This window comes from Schistocerca piceifrons, chromosome X (genome assembly GCF_021461385.2).
Source record: "Schistocerca piceifrons isolate TAMUIC-IGC-003096 chromosome X, iqSchPice1.1, whole genome shotgun sequence".
Taxonomy (NCBI): Eukaryota; Metazoa; Arthropoda; class Insecta; order Orthoptera; family Acrididae; genus Schistocerca; species Schistocerca piceifrons.
Genome location: NC_060149.1, coordinates 337,001,557 through 337,019,242, shown reverse-complemented (window position 1 = coordinate 337,019,242; position 17,686 = coordinate 337,001,557). Strand labels below are relative to the sequence as shown.

Genomic DNA, 17,686 nt, shown 5'->3' with positions numbered 1-17,686 from the left:
CTAATGAAGGTTCTTCTGGACAGCTACCACTAAATCCGTATCGAAGAAGTTTTACAGTTAGAATGTGTAGTGTTACTCTTAATGCATTCTTGGAGCCGTATTCTAATAGGGGTTGCCGCTCCACACGTTGCAAACAACATTGATCATTTCATTCACGACAACCTAAGAACTCTGCTACTCCGTAGAAATAGAGCAATGAGAACGCTTCAGTCACTTAGTTTCGGCCTAAGAGAATCTTCAGGCTGAGGCAGGGAGATTGTCTATATCTTAATATGAAAAGAATGAGCTTCATATACGAAAAAAGAACTGCTTACTAGGTGCACAGCTGCATAGATATTATACCAGAATACCATTTAGAATTTTAAGATGTTCTTAATCCCGGAAATATTTCTTCGAATAAACGTTTTATTTACGCGTAACAATTTATTGGAGTGTTTCTTCTTAAGAAGTTCAGTTCTATTATTCTGCGCGACGCTCACTTTCTTTGCTCTGTCTATTGAACGTTAATTTCACTGGTGGGCGACTCGCTTGTTATACTCTTCCAACAGCCAATACAACTTAGATAAAACCCTAAAACGAAGCTGTGTTATGCTATTGATCACCGACACATTCAAAACTCAGTGGATTCGATGGCACCGTATGTTGAAATTATCTAGGCTCTTGGAGGCGTGACCATGGGGGATATGATTTATAGCTCTGTAGATTTATTACTTCTTTTGGACAACTATAGTCCTAATATCCCGAGTGTGTTCGTATGTTTACACACGTTACATTATCAGAATGATCAGTCATTAGAAGTTGATCCGTATTAAGTACCTAGAAGTATAAGGAAACAGAGATGTCTGGAGTAATAAATACACAAATCCAGATGGTGAAGAATACGAAATCTTCGATTCTTCAGCACTATATACACTCTAACTTCGATGATCCCTCTTCGAAACTTCACGTAAGCCTCATTTTTTCAATTTGTTCCCCCACTGACTTCCATTCTATTCCTCCATTTTTCCTGTATTTATTTTTTCATTGTGATTGTCTATACACTCATATTCTATTTAGATTTTCCCTACAATGAGAAAGCTCTTCATACCTGGACATTTAATTTAGCTTGTTTCCTGTAACAACTGTCAATATTTTTACTCTGTTTTTCGATCACCTGCTACATGTAATACTCTTCGAGCTATTCTTCAATACTTTTTCCTTTTATGACTGATTTTATTGTTCTCGTTAACTTGTTTATAGGCAAGTTAGTTAGTTTTACTACATGTATATCCACTTCCTCTTGAGTGAAGTTCTTTGCTGATGTTATCCCTTCCTCCCTTCCACCTCCTTAAAACGAGTTTTTTACTTTTTGACAATTTTATATTCTTGTTTACTCCAATGGTACAGCCTAAGCACGAGAAAAGTTTTAAATCATGTTCTCTTTCATATTACTGGAACACAAAAGGTTAAAGATGCAAAAACAATAATGGCATGTAACTATTCAAGAACAGTTAAAACTGTATAACGATTTCTCCCTTACTTCTAATTTTCTCCGGGGCGTTTCCTATAAATTTGCGGTTTTTAATGCTTATATTGTGTTCTTTGTTAATCAGTTCTTCATGTGCAAACGTAAAATGAGCTTCATAAATGAATTACAATTTTTTCTCATACCTGAGCACAATCCTTCGGGTTAATTCAAAATCTGTGGAACACAGCTCTCTTGAAAACAGTAGCTCCTTTTAAGCCATACGGATTTATTTTCAAGAACGCATCATCGTTTTCCTGAAACACAAATAGGACAATACATAAATTTTTCCGTATGAACATACAATTACACAGCATTAACAAAAAAATTAGTGCATACTTTAACTACACTGTACATAAATGTTACTGAATGTCTGCTCAATCATTGGGCAGTAAGTTTTAGAAACTGACAACGTTTTCTGATTTCAAGTAGTTGAGAGACGTCTCGTTCGACGTGAAAGTGTCTTACCGAAGTTCACAGTTTTAGTTAAGTTTTAAGAACAGACAAATCTGAAAACTTGTTTATTGAAGCAGGTCTCCAGGATGTGGACTTCTTACATTCACACACAAAATATGTAACTTGCGAGGACGTGCCGAAAAGCAAGTCCTTTGAATTTTTTATTCCTTTTCAGTATCGGTTGCGGTACAGTCAGTGACAGAATTTGTGAGACCCTCGCCTCATCGTTCTGCTCAACTACACAGTATTGCTATCTGATAGCACAGCGTAACATGCGAGGAGGACAGGTACTACCAGCATATTAATCTAAATCTAAAATCTTTCCTAACATTATCTGACTGTTTCAGGTCACGTGGGCGACTATATTACTACTAATTTATTTACCTCATATGTTTATCTTCTGTGTTCAATAAATTAACGAAAACACGCTATTTAGAATTCACTGTACTAATACAAACGAGTTACAACTTATCATTCAAACGTTACCAAAAGAGTATTTTTTCATTAAAACGAAGTATTTCATATTGTCAAGAGTTAGCACACGAATTAGCAGGTAACACGAACTTTCAACTTCGAAACGATCTCTGTATTCAGTCTATGGTCACAATGAAGTAGCGTTACAGAAGCACCACGGAAGTATGCAGACGTAACACCTCTATATCTACAGAGTACAGAACCAAGATAGCGACAAAACTTATGGAGCAGAAGTTGTCTTAGGATTTCTTCACTGAAAGCCAGTCTGCCTACTAGTGGCTTTTTAAAGTAGAGGTAAAAATCTTGTCTCCACTGTCATTAGAAGCGAAAAATAACGCATTCTTCTGCTCGAAGGGCGAACACTTGACCGCTAAGCTAGCATACAACTGCGTCAAACACGGCTCACTTTTTGTCCCAATGATGGCTAAGACGCGCGCATAAGTGACGAAGCAAGCTCCAGTTTGTTGGAACGAGCTTCCTGGGCTCTAAACCACCATTTCCCTACCTCTGTCATGAAATGAGAATAATTCAGATTTAATAATGTAAATGACGAGAAATATCGAGTGCAAATTACCAGAGTAATATTCGGAGCCAAACGAGGAAGTAAATCGACGGTCACATAACTGCCAGAAGTATTCTACAATGTTTCCATTCTTCAGAAGACTAAGACTAACGACAGGCTGATATGGAGAAAGTTCGCCCTTCAAACAAACGGCGTTGCCGGCTGCCATTGCACTGACTTGAAGCAGAAATAATATAGGTCAATGAGCTTTTTTCTCATTTTTGTAACTATGATATGGCTCTAAAGCGTAATTACGAGAAACATCCAGATGCGCTGACAGCAACTCTATCATAATAAATAATGAGCAGGGAAAATTATTTCAGGGTTCGTCCTCTTTTGTTGCTGCCGTAGGTACTTTTGCTTCTGTGCCTTATGGAAACTGTAAACTAAAAAAATATTCACTGGAAGCGATTTGCTTTTTTTTATCACCACCAGACGCTATCAACGTTATACGTAACAACATTTCAACAAACTGTACAAGGGACTTTTTCGCAAAGGCCACAAAAGTAGTACTCAAAAGCTTCGAAGGTAATTAAACAGGTGAATCATTGCAGTGAAAGAGTCCAGATTCTGATAACATGGAAGGAGAAATAGTTGTGATAAGAATGTGGAACAAGGAACAAAAAGTAGCGACAGTAATGAGTCTATTCTGCCTGTCACTAGTCTTATGAAGACTTCGCAGTATTGTAGAATACTTTGGGCAACTACGTTACCATCGAATTACTTCCTGGTATGGCTCAAAACATTAACCTGGTAAATTCACTGGACACTGTCATTTAGATTAAATATGACAAAGGTAGCGAATTTATGGTTTGAGTCCAAGAAGCTCGTTCCAATACAAACTGCGGCCTGCCTTGCCATTTACGTTACTGATTCTCTTTCTTGGCCATCATTGGAACAAGTGAGTGCTGTTTGACACAGTTGTATGCGAACTTAGCGGTGAAATGTTCGACCTTCACACAGAAGAAAGTGTTATTTTTCGGTTCTAGTGACACCAGAGACAAGGTTTTCACCTCTGCTGTAAAAGCCACTAGCAGGCAGATCGGCTTGCAGTGAAGAAATCCTAAGACAACTTCCGCTCCATAAAATTTCTCGCTCTCGATTCCGTGCCCTTTTGGATTGATAGGTGAAAGACTTGCTGAATTACACACTTGTTACGGCGTGCTTTTTTTGCTTCTGTCAACTGCATTTTCATAATTGTGGCACTGAATGATTTGTTAACTGTTATGCCCTGCTAAGTCTGCATACTTCCGTGGTAGTCCTGTAACGCTACTTCACTCTGAGTAAGGACTGAATGTAGAGAGGGGGGGGGGGGGGGGTTTCGAAGTTTGAAGTTCGTATGATCCTGCTAATTCCTGTGCTAACTCTTGAAAATATGAAATACTTCGTTTTATTAAAAAATATTCTTTCTGTAACGTTATCATGATAAGTTTTAACTCGTTTGTGTTAGTACAGTGCATACTAAATATCGTTTCTTTCGTTAGTTTATCGAACAAAGCAGATAAACAGAGAAATTAGCAGCAATATAGCCGCCCACATGACCTAAAACAGGCTGATAATGTTCGGAAAGATTTTCGACTTCACGCGTATAGACAATACGCTGGTCGTACTTTTTCTCCTTTAATGTTATGCGGTGTTAACAGACAGTAAAGCTGTTCGGTTCAGCGGAACGATGAGGCGAGAGCTATCGCAAATGGTGTGAAAAGCGACAGTTGTGGTCTACCACAAGAATAGTAAAGGCATTCCGTTAAATTTCGGCGACACGATAGATCACACCAATCAAAGCTGTGTAACTGAATTCCTAGGGATTACAATTACGAGCAACTTAAACTGAGAAGAACAAGAACGTTGTGGGTAAGTCTAAAATTAGCAGAACGCTTCGAATATGCAAGAAATCCACTGATGAGACTATCTACACTACTATTGTCCGTCCTCTGCTAGAGTACTGCTGTGCAGTATGGGATCCTTAGCAGATACGACTGACGGAGAGCATCGGAGAATTTCAAAGAAAGGTAGCTCGTCTTGCATGATCGCCGAAATAGGATAGAGTTACGGATACAACCCGCGAGTTGGAATGGCTGTCGTAAGAAAAGGGGCGTTTTTCGTTGCGTCGACATATTTTCATAAAATTGCAATCACCAACTTTCTCTTCAGAATGCGAAAATATTTTGTTGTCGCCCATGTACATAGGGAGGAATCGAACCTCGCATGGAAATAATCGTGTGTTCGTTTCTTCTCGCGAGCTATTCGAGAGTAAAACGTAGAGGTACATGGCAGTGCTTCACTGGGCATGGCCCTTTTGGACGTGGTGTACACTCGCTTTCCTCCGACTTTGAAACTGACCAGCCCTAGAAATTGTATGGGTAACTGGGGTTTACCGTTGATTCCAAACCGACGTGCAACTTGGCGTTATTCGCATTAACGAATAATTTCCAGGTGTGAAAGAAACGGTAAGTAAAAAAAAATATCCCAGGACCGTGTGAGGAGCGATTCCCAGGCGTTTGGGTTTTCTATACATTTTACTACATTTACTCTGAAATGCCTATATCACTACTAGACACCGACTTCTTTCACTATCTCTTTAATACAACTAAGGGAGGTAGCGAGCTGTATAGAATGACCAAATTTACATGTACTTGCGGTATCGAGATAGAGGGAGGGCACAAACTCAGTCGGCCGATGACGGAAGATAGGAAATAGCGGAGGCGGCGTTAACGGTACGGTTAGGAATCGACTAAAATTTATTTAGGGGACTTACGTACCACGTGACTCATGATACTTTAATTCCAATCTTCCCGCGCACGAACGAGTTTACGATTCGTCATTGCGCCACTTCGACCGGTAAAAGAAACGCTTCTGAAGTGAAAGCTGAAGACATGTGCGTGAACAGTAAAGGTCCAAATGAAAGACTGTACTAGTGAAGACAACATTGCCATTAAAGGCGAGCGACGAGGAACAGGCAGAGTTATCAGTACCCGTACTCAAAACTGTTTCGTTAAGAATCGACATGTTAATCATGGACGAGAAAATTGCTAACTGTACTAATTTTAAACGCTCCCTGGAGGATTACTTCAAAGTTAACTTACCAGTGGAAAGTGCAGCGTAGTTTGATGGTGTTTTAACATGTCTGAATACGAGTGGTACGTCATCATCGAGGGATTTCGTATACTACAGTAGTGGAAGTCAGGACAGGCATGGTTCCACGAAATTAAAAGTACAATGATTGAAGCATACAGCTATCGAATTTACTATGAAAGTAGTAGATGTACATAAGACGTGAACAATGACGAAATTAGAAAGTGGAAGTTTCTTTCGTAAGACGAATAATAAAATAAAGCGTCTGCATTTCCTGGGTCGAAACTGTTATAAAGGTACTCACTGTACAGTTGTGTTATCGCATTGTTAGTACTTTGTCCAACCTCCGTTCTTCCTACTTACCTCAAAAATTCTGTTTAGCATTGATTCCGTTAGGGTTTGTAGTTCTTGCCGTGAAATTGTCACCCATTATTTTCGTATCTTTCTTTTCACCTCATATACGGCCTGGATTGCCTTACATTGCGTTAAACACACTTTGCAAGAATTCCACGAAGGTTTTCCACGGGGTTCAAAGCAGAACCATATACATATGTATTAGCCTGTTGGAACAAGATACTTTCGTCCCGTGGGTCCTCACACATAATCGATTCTGTGTACATGGTAGACTTCATTCTGGTGTTCGGCCAAGCATTGTGTGATTTACCATTAGCGCTGAAGGCTGTCCAAATCTTAACACTTCCAGCACCAAACTTTCTACTCGTTATCTGTGGTTCTATTCTCAGATCATGTCACTAATACTGAAATCCATCCTGCCGATGTAACAAACTACCTATCGCCGATCACTTTAACCCATTCTGAAGCCTCTGGCATGTTTTTCAGCAAACTTCAATCTATCTATGTATGGGTGTTAAGGCGGGTTTCTGCAGTCGTTTCTTGAATACTAGATGTTTGCCATGTGACAAAATCTGTCTCACACGTCCGGCAGTTACTGACAACTGTAAGCCAGCAGCAAGTTGATAAGACCATCTTGCTGGTGGCCCTTCCTGCGGGCAAAAGTAACCCTTTCTAGTCTGAGAATTTTCTGCTTTGCCCATATTTTCCGTTCTGTCCACATCGTGCGCCCACTCTAACAAAATTTTCACTCACTGTATTAGGACAGTTCATCATCTTGGCAATTTGACGATTAGAGTGTCCCATTTCCTTGTACGTACGGATGTTTGCTTTTTCATCAGATGATAACCGTTTTCTGCGTGACATTGTCACTACCGTGGTATATGTGCACAACATCCACTGTCACTAATGGTGTTTCCTATCTGCATTAAAGCAACGAACGCACACACTAACACCGTAAACAAACGATTACCTTGATACCGAGTTCCACACTTTACTAGCTAAATCTTTCGTGTCTTGTTACATATTGACATCAAACGTGAAACCATTTGACTGCACTTGTCGGTACATTGTATTTCATACCATTTCATACAAATTATGCAGACATATTCCAATCGACAATGTTAATTTTCCAGGAAATATATATGCCTATATGCCAATTTCCACTACTGTACTTCCTCCTTGTACTGCATATTCGGCGGCTTTTCAAACGCTGTAGCACTGCTAGCCGCTATTGTTGAGAGCTTCCTTGTCAGAATCGTAAACGCAAGAAAGTTTCTTTACCAGCAAATAACTATAAAGAACTTCATTTCTTCCGACTTGACAAGATACCTCAGAAGTATGTTGCATGCATTCTCTGCTTCGAATCGCTCACGTGATCTTTATACTAACCTAAACTCTTCGTATTGGTTTTACTTCAATGGAGACAAGAAAGCCTTCTACAGAGCTCTGTGGACGACATCGTGCGCAATGTTTACGTAACAGAATCAATGAAAAGCAACAGATACCAACTGGAGCTAAAAAAAATGGATTTACTGACTTGGGATCAATGCTGCAATTTAACAGCAGATTACAAAAGGAATACACAGCGAAATATACAGGTAAATACGAAATCGGGCTGCAATCGAGAAAGAGGTACATGGATGCTGAAAATTTTCTCGATCCATGGTATTACCAAGCAGAGGATTTACTCTTCGTTGCAAGGAAATTTGGTATTTTGCTCATGTCAGTAAGCTCGATTTATTTTAGTCTTACGTATGAGTTACGTGAAGAGCGATAGAAAGTCAAGGAAATGGGTAACGGAAGGAATTCTCTTCGAACCATGCTTCTTACTTATCTGACGTAACTGGAGGTTTCATTGTCAGCATGCCTGACTGGGTTCCTACTGAAGAAGCAACTGGCGCCTCAGACGTAGCTGCCAATTTGTGGTAAAAAAGACATCGACTTGTTAGCAAAGGAGGTCTTCACATACGAAGACCTAAACCAACTACTAGGGAACAACGCAGTTTTACATGCCAGCGTCGAGAACCCAAGGGTGTCCGCAATAGGTGGCAGGTGACCTATGTCACTGAGTGCGAATATTCTCTGGCGACGCGTATGCGCTGCCACTTTCCATTAGCCCAAGCCTTTAAGGATGCAGAGATACCATCTTGTCACCGGAAGCGCGCAAAGCGGTGTTTCTACTATCTCCTGGCTTTTACGGTGTGGTTAAAAAGCTATGTTTGTACGATGAAAGCAGGCTGACTGTATATTTCAATATTATCTGATAATCTACGAATATAGAAGAATAATATATCGAACACATTACATATTGCCTACACTCAGAAGGAAGGGCTACACGAGAATGTGAAGTTCCGTTACAAATCCGAAACCATCTAGGAACAGCAAACTACAAATAATTTTCGAAACTAAAACATCGCAAAATATTACCGATGTTCGTAGGTTTCTAAATAAATTTAACAGGCAAATAATAACCACGCACAACTCAGAGTTTAACTACAGCAACGGTCAGCATAAAGAAAGTTGGCGTATCTCACAATTTTAGCGAAATATACAGTTCGAGGTTATATTCTAAAACAAAAATTCAGCTCAGACGTTGTTCTAACATCCCCCTATTGCGTCTGACTTGCTGTATTACAGATTTGGGGGCTGATATCTTTTGGCAGTCACACGGCGCACACAATGTAAAAACGGTAAAACATATGTATTCCGACGAACAAAATCTGATAATATATTTCTAACCCACATACAATTTGTATGTGTATATTTTACGAATACCAGAAAAAACGCTAAAGATGCCACAACAGCGGTGAAAAATTTGTGGGGGTCAAACAAAACAAAAAATTCTGTTATCGCAAGAAAACGGTTGCTCTTAAATCCGTTATTTTGAAGTGTAGCATTCTCACTATTTTTCTTCTGTAAATACGCCCGAATAATGTGTCTGGACAATTACCCATATTCGCTACTGTTTGGAGGTTTTTATTTCTGGTTTCACGCAGCTTTCCGTTTTTTGTGAGTTGCACGTGGGCACATACCCGCACTACGACGGAGTGAGCACGCGCGCATTGACCGACCGCTGCACTCTTCGGGGGAAGGTCTCAGACACGCAAACAGATTCGGTCCATATTTGGCAGGTCCCCTGTATGAAACACTAGTTCCTTCTTAAGGGGCTCCGGAAAGGCTCAAAATCATGAAAAGTTCAATTTTTACTTTTTTGCGTTTTCTGAATCTGCAGACTATTACCTTTTAATAGATATATAATTTATTCAATTCCGAAGACTACAACTATTTTTAAATTTTTTTTTGAAATGTGTTCTACATGGGCGTGACCCACTGTGGCGCTGTTAAACTGCTGTCAAATGGTGTTATTATTAACGTCCGTGTTCATCAGGTACATTTTAGTGATGTGAGATAAAGTATGTGTTGTGGCTAACCTGTGATGGTTCATTATATATCGCTGGTGTGATTGTCGATTGTTTCATGTTTATTTACTCTGTCGTTATCTCGAAAATATTCGTAATTAATTCTGTTTCTTGAGTCTCTGTTTTGTTGAAGTATAATAATGAGTAAAAGTAAAGTTATTAGAAATCCTCTGAAGGCTTTTAAGAAAAGGAGAAATGTTGGAAAGCCAAAGGTATGTGTTATTACTGTAAACAATAAAGACGATAACCAAGTGAGTGAACCTAACCTCTCAAGTACACCTGCCCATAGCAGTCAAAGTGGGAAAGAAAATACTTCACAGAAGAAGCTTGGTTCAATGAGTGAAAACTATGAATGTTTTATGGGCGAATCGGATGTGAATGAAATATTTGATATGTCGGTTCTCAAAGGAATGTTTTCAAACTGTGTAAGATGTATTCATTGTAGTGAAGTTGGTCTGGAACTCTCCATAATAAAGCACGTAGGACTTGCTAGTGAAATACAACGGAAATGTGATAAGTGTTCATACATGACCACCTTTTGGAACAGTGTTGCAGTAACTGCAACTGAAGAAAATGGTAGCAAAATCTACGAACACAACAACGAGCGATGCTTGCTTTAGACAAGGAACGCCTTCGGGCTGCAGACAGGGCTGTAAAGAGTCTAGAAATACAAGCAAGAGTAAACAGGAGGAGGAACAAGAGGAAGCTGGAGGAGGAGTTTGCAGAGGATGAAGATAATCCATCCTATGGACCTGGAATGCACTAAAAAGTTAATCCAATCTTTGTCGCTCGATTCCCAAAACTTTTATTTTCTCATACTAATTACATGTTTTCTAAGGATCTTCCAAACATATTTGTTTCAAACTTTCAGTAAATGTTATGCAGTACCTTCTGCATAATTTAACACAGCCTTTTTCCAAAAAACTATTTTTTAATATATAAATAAAAAATTGCAAAAAAATGTGAATTTTCATTACAATTGAAAAAAATCATCTTTAATAACTGAACTAAAATTTTGTAAAATCCCTGTGTTAAGTTGTAGCCCATATTCCAATAAATAATCTGTAAAAAGTTCAACTTCCTACCTCAAATACTTTGTGAGGAAAGATGTAATTTATAAGCGTTATTTTAACATTGCAAGTTTAGGGCGTTTTGGAGCCCCTTAAGATTTGGCGAGAAACGGACTTTCTTTCCATTTAAAATAATTGGTTCCCGGGAGTTAAGTTTGATGCATATCTGATACACGGTGCCATCGCCTAAAAAATCGGTGCCGACAACTGATCGAGAATTATGCTGTGAATCGTTATTGTGGCCTCGCTGTTGGGCAATTCCCGCTCGGTTTCCACAAAGCCCTCAAAATGAAATTCTGTCCCGCGCCTGTTTGTAAACAAGCATCACCCAGTTGGTTGGCTGTGGTCTCTCTTGACATATTCGCAGCACCTTACTCCAAATTTCTTTCATATAACGATAGTTAAAATTTTAATTGTTTACTAATGAAAGTCGTTTGATAAACTTATTTACCTACTATTATTATTATTCTTTATTGGTTTACTTACCTTGTTTACATTGCCCCGTTTACGAATTTCCATACGCAAAAAGAAAGTACAAATAAAGACATTTGGGAATCTATCCCGGGTTCCCCTCTCCCTAGCCTTGGTCACTATCCCAGCGGAGCTTTCGTTCTTGAGCGTGCACCTTATGGGTACGTAATGGGCTGTCTTAATGTCTTTCCTCGATTTCTAGGAGAATATGCGTTTGCAGACCCAACATATGCTGATGGAAAATGCTAAATTATATACTGATCCCGTCAATTTTGAGTCGATTGCGCGTCATGAAATTTAGGGATGTTTCTCTCAAATACGGAGGGGTGTTGAGCCAAAATATCTTGCACTGATTCATTTTAGGTAGTACACGAGCGAGCTACCAAATACGAGCCGAATGTGTGTGACGTTTTCGAAGCCTTCCCCTCTGTCAGTCGTGGTGGAAACAGTGAAATGCAGGCTTCAGAAGATGAGCAAATGGGTGTAGTGCGTTTCCCGGCTGCGGAAGGAGTGCGGTGAAGGGAAATTAATCGAAGAATGGTACAAATGTCCGTTGCAAGAGTGAAGACGGGGCACAAGAGTTTCAGGAAAAGACGGATGTGTGACCGATGATGCACGGTCTGGAACGCCACAATTAATTACCGATGTCATTCCCCAGCAGCTAGATTCCCTCATTCAAGACCGGCGTATTAAGGCAGCAGCCATTGCCACGGAGGTCAGATGGTGCACCTGAAATGTTCACTACACTATTATGGACAGGCAAATTTTACGAAGTGTGTACCCAGTGAGTGTCTCAGAGTCTTTAGTCAGTCGAATGGGACTCTGTGGAAAATCTGCAGCGCTGTGCCACGGAAGGGAATGAGTTCTTGTCAAGAGTGGTCGCTGGAGACGGAGACGGGATATTGTATCACCATTTCGAATCAGAATCAATTACGATCCTTTCAGAAGTTTACATTTTACAGCCTCCGGCTCGTTTCTCTTCAAGTGTACCTTATAGTTATTGTCCTTAAGAAATGAGATTCATCCTATATCCTTCACTTGACTGTCTCTGCTATTACTCTCTCGCCTGCAGATCAAATCCAGATAATCCGTCTTCACAACTTCAGTAAACCGCCACGAGGAATCTAGGATGATCTTAGAATCCGGCCACTGTTACTGAAGTGAGCGACCGATATATTTAATCCTTTCAGGCCTGAATTTTTTTCTGGAGGAGGAAAGTTTTTCCTTTGTCCTTGAATACTCTTAGGTCATTCTTTAATGATTTCAGATGCAAGATGTATACACATGTATGCACACTTTTTCAAAATACATTTTGTACACTTGGCTGCTTCTTACGGACAAAAATAAATAATTTTGAAATATTCACTGATGTAATAAATAATCAGGTCATTGAATAAGTACTATGCAAAATAACAATATTCAATTATATAGTGGAATATAATCACGTCTGTGTATCCTGGCTGCCATAAGCTGCTGAAGACTCCTACATTCATTTGTTGATATAGTTATGACCAACAGGTGGCAGCACTTGCGCATGGTGAAAAGACTGGACATGCACAAACGTTTATATGAAGTTTCCTTTGAAAAAAAATATTTCTGTTGTCTGCGAGGAAGTCTCAATGTACACAATTATAGGCAGGTCCGGCGTAAGTAGCTCCACGTCTCTGACGAGATCCCCGTCTACCACATGAGACACTTTTGGACCTACGGAACATCAGTCTTAACCCCAGCAGAAAATGCAATTCGTGTCGGCTAAGGTACAGCTGCGTATCACCAACTGAGAATGCTTCCTATCGCACGAGGGCAGCTGTGCGATGCTACCCATCCATTGAAGCCACACGCGCGACAAAAAACACGACCCGCCATCCCCTTCCGTGGTGACGGCACGGCTGCCCAGCGAGGCGTGTTAAAGCGCCGCTGCCACCAAGAGCACGGCCTCCAGCTGCTGCCGTACAACTGCCAATTTCCCTTGCACCCGCAAACAACGATATAGAAATCTCCCATTATCAGAACTAACGCAGCGTGTCAATCAACGATCAAAATCTGCCTTTGCGCATTATAGAAATCAACAGAAAGGAGCATTAAGTAGGTGGGGTGAGAGATTTTATTGTAAGAAATAATATGAATGTTCAGAAAACGAAAGGAAATCAGTCAAGTCGCCCTCGAATACGCAAACGCTACAGAAAGGCAAATTATATCCGAAAATACGAAATCATGACACCTGATGCATTTTAACATCTGTCTCCAGGGAGTATAAACGAGAGCACAGAGGCGAATTTGTGATGGGCATTGAATAACAGTTCTGACGAACTAGCAAACAAGAAAAGTTTTCGCATACAAGCTAACATCTGTGAAAAAGAAGTATTTTGAATTGTTGAAACGGTGAGATTCTTTTCAGATTTTTCTTACAAGGGAACCTCCCCATCGCACCCACCTCAGATTTAGTTATAAGTTGGCACAGTGGATACGCCTTGAAAAACTGAAGACAGATCAATCAAGAAAACAGGAAGAAGTTGTGTGGAACTATGAAAAAAATTAGCAAAATATACAAACTGAGTAGTCTATGTGCAAGATAGGCAACACAAGGACAGTCTGAGATCAGGAGCGCCGTGGTCCCGTGGTAAGCGTGAGCAGCTGTAGAACGAGATGTCCTTGGTTCAAGTCTTCCCCCGAGTGAAAAGTTTAATTTCTTTATTTTCGCAGTTATGATCTGTCCGTTCGTTCATTGACGTCTCTGTTCACTGTAATAAGTTTAGTGTCTGTGTTTTGCGACCGCACGGCAAAATCGTGCGATTAGTAGACGAAAGGACGTGCCTCTCCAATGGGAACCGAAAACATTTGATCGCAAGGTCATAGGTCAACCGATTCCTCCACAGGGAAACACGTCTGATATATTCTGTACGACACTGGTGACGGCATGTGCGTCACGTGACAGGAATATGTTGTCGACCCACCTAACTTTTACACTTGGCGAATGGGTAAAAAGATTCTTCTACCTTGCCCGATTTAGGTTTTCTTGTGTATATGATAATCACTCCCAAAGAAGTGATGAAAACATAAGAGTTTGTCACATAAACTGCAACAAATGAATGCAAGTTTCACAGTCGCACAGTTTTCCCTGTGCTCTGGCAAAACATATGTTTTTAACTTTTCCAATTCTTTCCGTGTGTAGATCGTCAAATTCTGCATATGTCTAAGCAAATCTGAACATGTCCTGGAATTTTGGAGAGCGAAGTTGATTGTGTGTGAGTGCCTGAACTTTGATAATTGTCTGAAAATAAAAAATTAAAATTTTCACTCGAGGGAAGACTTGAAGCAAGGACCTACCGTTCCACAGCTGCTCACGCTAACCACAGGACCACGGCGCTACTGAGCTCAGATTGTTTTTAATGTTGCCTATCCTCAGCATGGACTACTCAGTTTGTATATTTTGCTTATTTTTTCATAGTTCCGCACAAATTCTTCCTGTTTTCTCGATTGGTCTGTGTTCAGTTTTTCAAGGCCTACCCACTGTGCCAACTTATAAGTAAATCTGAAGGGGGTGCGATGGGAAGGTTCCCTTGTTAGAATGGTCGCACGCGAACCAGCCACGGACAAACTAACCTGCCGCGTTTCGGTACGTACACTGATGGATGTCTTTGGTTCATTTGACAAGTAACAACCGGCCGACACCTTGACGTCTGAAATAGAACACCGAGCACGAAAGGAAAGTGTGGAACTATTATACGAAGCTATTAATTAGACAGTATTTAACCACAGGAAGTGCTAGCGGTATTACCCTAGTCACGCATACTTATATTCCCATGACGGATGTGTTGTGCTAATGCCGAACATTCAGTTATTTAAATGATGAACACTATCAATCACATTTACCTTATGGCTTTTGTGGATGTAGCTGGATTTTCCGAGAATCCAAGCGTGTTGTCGCGACGTATGACACTTTCGTACTAAGCGAAGTAAGTAGCTGTAACTGCAAAATCTGAGCGGGAACGAGAAGTAAGAGGGAGTTGTTTTGCGTGAAGGTCAACTGATTTTTTGCACATATTACAATTATTGAAGATGATCTTTGCACTTTCAGTTTTGTTGCTAGTTTCGGCTTTCTAAATTTAATAATCAATAACTGATCAAACGAAAACTTTATCAGTGGCTTCATTCTCGAAGTATATTACGTATTATTAGTTTTCGTTAATCTTAATTTGTGTATCCGTTCACTTTCCTGCTTTCTGCGGTCTGCTTGTGTGGCTTAAGATACAGAAGGTTAGTGTAACTTCATCAATTGACAATATTTTACTAGCGCAGTCTAGTCTGCTATGATGGTCTGAATGTTAATCAGAACTGTTAATGCTAGGAAATATAATAATTTGTTTCCAGCAAACTACATAGTTAAATTTAATGAATTATTATTTACGGCAAACAAACCGTCACTAAATGCATTACTGGCACTTGGGGCTTATTCATTTTACAAAAAATTATTGAACCCAAATCAGTCTAAGATCATGGAGTACAAAAGCCACTAACGTTACCTCCAGCTTCTGCTCATTTGTCGATGTACATTTTCACGAAAAAAGTAATAAAAAATACAACGAAGCGCTAGTGATTGCAGTTTGAACTTACTTTCCCCTCAACTACAGTATAAAAACATAACATTAGAATTGCTACCAATGCACTGGTTAACTTTTACTAACGTTTTGAAAAAAATTCGTTCTATTCTTTTATCGTATTTAATAGGCTCAAAAACTGTTCTTGACATAGGCGCAAATAACCTCAACGTTAAGCGCCCCTAAATCATGAACACGCACTATTCGTGACATTTCCTCTGCAACGAAAGTAAGGTATTACTGGGTTTTGTGGAAGTCTCCAGTGTCAGAATTCGTAAGTATTTCGTTTGCAGTAGGCGTTTATAGATATTAGTTGCTTTTAAGTTTTGGTCTCTCAGTAACACAAGAATTTTAAAGTTGTCATTCACTTCAGTTTACCGTGTCTTCCGAAGTATATTTGTCGATCATATTCTATCTTCTAACAACACGCCCCCTATCTCATCGTTTTTAATGATGTTAAACACCAATACGAAGGCAGCCGTTGCACGTGCAGTATTTACGGCAATGTGACGAGAAATGAGGAACGACAGCTGCGCCAGGCTGCTGCGCTCGAGCACAAGCAAACTAGAATACGGCATACGAACAGCTGCGCTGCCGGCCGCTTTGAACTGGACGCTTTTAGGAGATGCTTTGTGCCACAAGCACAGCGAGAAATACTCTCTTATTAGGTCTTCGAGGAATGTAAATATTGTGTGTGAATACTAGAAGTTCTTCCTAATAGATTGTCTCTGTGCTTCACCTTTTTTTCTTTATATGACGTCAACTTAAGGAGGCCAGATTTATGCACTGACGAACTAGCCAAGATCTAACAATACCTAACAGTTCTATACGATTCCGTCCCATCTGTAACTAACTGCTCTATGTACGAAGCCGAATGAAATATGAACGAGTACTGGTTTTCCAGCTGGTTCAGTTACGGCCTCACAGAAATCCCTAGCACGCAGGACATTTTATGTAAACCCAAAGTGCTGACTTTTCGTTGACAGCTTCTAATCACTTTTGGTGAAGTAAGAGCCTTAGTAACATCAATGATACTACCCACCCATCGCTGGTGCCACTAAGCATTCGAAGCAACCCTAAGTTTTCAACAAAGATCGTTAAACAGATTCACAGAATTATTGACCCATATCGCTGACTTACATCTGCTGTAAAATTGTCGAACACGTTTGATGCTCGTATGTGATGATAGTTTTGCAAATGGAAAAGTATCTCTTCAGTAAACAACATGGATTCTGTGGGCAACGAGCCTGTTAAACAGCTCGTGCAGTCCACAAGATACAATGGTCAGTAAATAACGGCACCCAAGTTGAAGCCGTGTGCCTTTACTTCCGGAAGGCATTCGATACCGTCCTGCACAGGCGCCTAGTGAACAAAATTCGAGATTACGGAATATCCGATCATATTTGTGAGTCAAGTCTTGACTTCGCCGTGCACAGAGCTCAACATGTCGTTCAAAAAGGGTTACTGGTAACTGCAGCTTCGAGAGTAACCCAAGGGAGTGCTATTAGGCCATTACCATTCATGGTACCAATGTGAGTCTGCATATTGGAAAATGACAACTCTAAAAAAACAACAGCGAGATGAACGAAGACTTGAGAGGATTTACACTTAGTGCAGTGTTTGGGAATTGATACTGAACTTCGATAAATGCTGCAGCGTATTGCTTATATATACGGGAAAAGAGCGTTTACTATTCGATTACA

The 17,686-nt window shown here is 40.1% G+C and overlaps 1 protein-coding gene across 5 annotated transcripts in view; it reads right to left on the bottom strand.

The window, feature by feature from the left end:
- Positions 1-17,686, bottom strand: part of LOC124723141 (plasma membrane calcium-transporting ATPase 3) — a 720,425-nt gene that overhangs the window by 116,528 nt on the left and 586,211 nt on the right. For all 5 annotated transcript variants that reach the window (XM_047248331.1, XM_047248333.1, XM_047248330.1 and 2 more), the window contains one exon: positions 1,651-1,761. The gene's annotated coding sequence lies outside the window, so the exon portion shown is untranslated. The remainder of the gene's footprint in view (positions 1-1,650; positions 1,762-17,686) is intronic.